This window comes from Ctenocephalides felis, unplaced genomic scaffold, assembly GCF_003426905.1.
Source record: "Ctenocephalides felis isolate EL2017-DRISC unplaced genomic scaffold, ASM342690v1 CF-g0.4_SCAFFOLD_00845, whole genome shotgun sequence".
Lineage (NCBI taxonomy): Eukaryota > Metazoa > Arthropoda > Insecta > Siphonaptera > Pulicidae > Ctenocephalides > Ctenocephalides felis.
The window spans coordinates 2,246,304-2,251,279 of NW_020536999.1; positions in this window are offsets into that span (position 1 = coordinate 2,246,304).

Genomic DNA, 4,976 nt, shown 5'->3' on the forward strand with positions numbered 1-4,976 from the left:
AGTAAAAAAAAATGCCATTTGGCGGTCAAAAATTATCATTAGACATATGCACATCAAATTATCAGATATTTTATAGAGATTTTAACAATAAGTTTAAATTTTGTTTACATTCCTATGGGTTCCGTACCAATGTTTACGCATTAGACGTCGACGCGGCGCTTACGCGCTTTGATATTTCGTCTTTATGCAGTTAAAGCAGTACGATTGCTTTGAAAAAAGTTTAGATCTTCCAAAATATGTCAAAATAAAGAAAAAAATTTTTTTTGAAAAAAAAATTAAAAAAATAAAAAAAAACTAAATTTTTTTTTCAAAAAAAAGTAATTTTTTGTCTAATTGTTTGTCAAAAATCTTATTTTTTCAAAGTAATTTTTTTTCAAAAATGTTAATCGTTTTTAAAAAAAATAATAATTTTTGGTACGGGAAGTTCCTGCAATTTGCCTTAAGGCACGATGCCTTAATTGCCTTAAGACAGAATTCCACTTACAGCTAGTTTTTTCTTACGACTGTCAAAATGTAATTTTTGGGGTAGGCTAGGATAGGGTAAGTTATAGTAATGGGCCGAAATTCAAAAATAATTTTTTTTGCATATCTTCACGATTTTGGCACACCCTTGGCTGACTCTTCTTGACTTTATCTACTTTTAAATCTGATTTTTGAGTATTTCTGACTGATTTTAACAAATTATGACTGTCGCTGAACACATTTTGACTGATTTATGTCAGAATCAGTTATTCATTACTGATTCTGATAAGAAGGATACCGACTGAAATTAAGCTCAAATTTACAAATTCTAACTGATTGTGACTTACTTTTAAGTTATTTTGGCTGTTTGTAGCTATTTATGTCTGATTCTATCTGGTCATGGTGAATTAAGACTAAAATTTAACTCAGTTTTGCAGGTTTTAGCTAATTATGACTAATACTGACTTTTTTGTTCAAAACAAATGCTAAATTAAACTGATTCTGACTAAAAAAGTACTAATTCTGATGAATTTGTTCTAATTTGATTGCTTATGGCTAATTCTAACCGATTATTGTCTATTCTGACTTATTGAGTATTATTTTTATTAAAATTCATTGAGTTATACAGATTTTCATTGACTCTGACTAATTTCGACTATTTCTGACTGATTATAGGCGATTGTTAGCGATCCTTACTGATTATTATTGATTTAGACCGGATTTTATTGAATTTGAGTGGATATACGCTTTTTGATCAATTTTCAAATTTTAAATGTTTTTTTGACGGGTTTTGACTGACTTTAAATCATGTGAATTTCTGGATAAATTCTTCAAATTATGTAATCTTTTTTATTTATTTCACAATTTTCATGTCTGTTCTGCAGATCTGCAGATTTTTAGTGGAACAGGTTGAATGCTCCTCGGAGTGATTTATTTTTAACTCGAATTCGTTTGCTTCGTTTCGGTTTGGTTGCGTAACATTTGCGATCTTTTCGCATATTATATGTGCATGTACTAAAATACTAAAATACACACATGATGATCTATAGAGGAGACCAGGATAATTGTATTCAGATCAAAAATCTGAAAGTAGATATTTAAAAATATTTTTTTAATCTGTGTGTATATATTGCCTAACTTTTATGGGCACGTTTTTGAATTTCCTAAATAATTAAAAAAGATTCAAACATAATTTTTCTCTTTAGTGACATTATAATTGTCTAGCTCATATGTATTTGACACAATTTGTAGTATTTGAGTAAAAAATAAGAATTTTTGAAAATTTTACTACTTTTGTTAGAATCTGTCTGGTTTTCACTAATTTTGAGCGATTGTTGGCGATTCTTACTAATTGTTATTGAATTAGACAAGGAATTGTCTGAATTTGTCTGGATGTGTAGATTTTGATAGATTTTAAATGTTTTTTGACCGATTTAGATAATTTTAAAAATATGTTGATGAAAACTCTGTTGATAAATCATTTCAGAAATTTTGAGCTCTTTATTTCTGAATAAATTTTGTCAATTTATTCATTTCTGATCTGCAGATCTGCAGATTTTTGACTGAATCTGGCTTAATTTTAGTGACCATACTTGACTTTCTTCAAATTATATTTTACTAAACTCGGTTGAGTTTGATTATTTACACACTTTGGTTGAATTTGACTGAATATAAAAATATTTAAATTTATTTGACTGCATACTACTAAATTTGACTGCTTTTAATTGTATTTGACGATATTGAATCATGTTTACTATAACGACTAATAACCACAATATTAAAGCAAAAGGCGACACATTGGATGTCGTCCATAGACGACGCTCATTCACATTGATCGTCAAGCTGTTGTCGTCTATAGGCAACACTCGTACACACAGGTCGCCAAACGGAAAAATATGAAATTAAGGGGCACAACTAGTGTGAAATTTCGAAAAAATCGATTTTTGTTTCTTTTCATATTTCGGTTGATTACACCTTCAAAAATAACATTAAAATTTCAAAACGATATCTCAAATAGTTTTTGAGTTACATTCTTTTAAAAGAGTCTATATATATTATATAGTATAACGATTATTTTATCTTCAAACGCGTTTTTCTCGAAACAGCATTTTTCGAATTTGCTGCAGCGGTTACTAGAAAACAAATGATCCGATCACTATAAAAAAAATTTTACATTTTCTATATATAGTTTTCCGTATAATGAACTATCGATTCTTTGATCTGATCAAAAATCGAATTTTGGCAGTCTAAAAACGACCAAAATTTTGGGTAAAATTCGACTTTTTTTAAAACGCCGTCATTTTGCCAATTTTTTTGCCATTTTACAGACAATATTATCTAGTTTAACGATTTTTTTTTTAAATTTTATTCACGTAGAAGGCCGGAATCACTGCAGTAGTGAAGGGCCTTCTTTTTGTCGCTCCATTGGAGATCGACGATAACTTAAAAAATATTTAATTTTTTTCTTCAAATATTTTACTAAGTATTCTTAAAACATGTGTAAATATATTCTTAAAATTTTGAAATGATTGATAAAGTAATTTTTTTAATATAAATTTTCGAAAATCACCTTTTTTAGGCAGTTACACTAGTTTTGCCCCTCAAATTGACTTGACATGAATAAACAGAACAGACCTTGACTTGAATATATTTTATATACTATTTTTACTAAAATATCTGACCAAACCGAAAACTAACAATTTTGTCCAAGTTTCCTCTATATATTTATTTTGTATACACATTTTCTCACACACAAATACACACTGCCATACTGCCAAACAGTAATAAACAGACACATCTCTTCTTAAACTAAGAATATACAATATTTGTTTAGCGATTGAAGGCCGTACGAATTGTGCATATTCACACATCGCACACATTACACACATTACATACATCACACATCACAAGACTACATCACTGACTAATATAGATTTTTCATTTAATAATTGCCTATTGGTAAGTCACATAATAGAAAATCACTCGTAACATAGCAATAATAATAATATTAAAAAAATATCAGTGCATCTTGAATAAAAATTTTTTTTATATTTTTTTATTTTTGATTACTCTTTTATATCCTTTATATATGTTTAAGTTTTCAAAAAAGTATGGTCATTAGATTTTATGTAAACTAATAAGTAAGATATATCAGTGGATTATCTTATATAATATCATACTTATTTAAACCAATCAAACTTATTTACCCCATAGAAATTATTTTTGTATTTCTGATTGCTAAAATAAAATGAAAGGAAAGAAAAGCTTTTTAAAAAATTTGACTAGTTAATTTTATGTTTTCCAAGTAGTTCTGAATCGTTTGATATCGGAAAATAAATCTATATCAGCAAATTATATAATTTGTTTAAAATCTGTTAGCAAATGAAGGAAAGTATAGAAAAATCTTGTCTATTAATTTATTAAATACACAAATGGCTGAATTAAGACGTATGTACATTATTTGTACATTGATCTTATGATGCAATCTTATAAATATATATATATATATATATATATATATAATATATACAGAAAAATAAATTTAAATATGTATATAATATATTTGACCTCTAAAGCGTCTTCGTGTCGAACAAGAAGAAACGCATTCGTGAACACAAAAACACTATTTGATGTTTAAATAAATAATTATTATTGTAATCAAAAGAGACATTATGCCTATTGGCAAGTTGCATAAAGCACAAAAAAAATTATTGAGTTATTTATGTATAATTCTAGCTGTACCTGTGACTTCGGGTGGAATTTAACAAAAATGTTAAAAGTTTTTATTTTTATTTTAATTATCAGCATTCTCTGCTAAATGTAATTATATATACAGATGGCAGAATAAAATTAAAATTAAAAATCAATGTCATTTGTTGTCAGTTTTATTGCAAAATTTCTCTATATTCAATATTTCTTTATATTCTAATACAACAGCACTTTTGGCTTTTTTCGTGTGTTTCTGGTTTGGCTTTGACTTTCTTTTAATTTTGACTAATGGGTATACATTTAAAAAAGAGAAAAATCAAACTCAAAAAGAGAAACTAATATAGGGGGAAAACAACTGTCAAAAATCAATCCAAATTATTTATATTCTCTGAAATCAAATTAGATTTTTTTTTCATCAAATCATTTCCCAGAATTCAGTTAGTTACGAGCCAGGTTCAACAATTTGTCAACCCTTTAATATTTTGGTTTGCATTCTAGTAATTATATAATGACCTACATAACATTATTAGTTATAATAGTTTTTAATATTTTATTTTAGTCAAGTATTGTTTTCGTAGAACAATGGGTTTAATTTTGTGTGTTTTTCTTTACCTAGTATGTATGAAATTTATTAAAACTTTTAATATTTTTTTAATTTTTATAAACTTACAAATAATGTTTTTTTTTAACTTTTTAACTTGACTAATGATGAAACACATACAGTGCTGAAACGTCTATTTTCTTTAGTATATATATATATATTATATATATATATATATTACCTAACTTTTCTCTCTTTTGCGCAA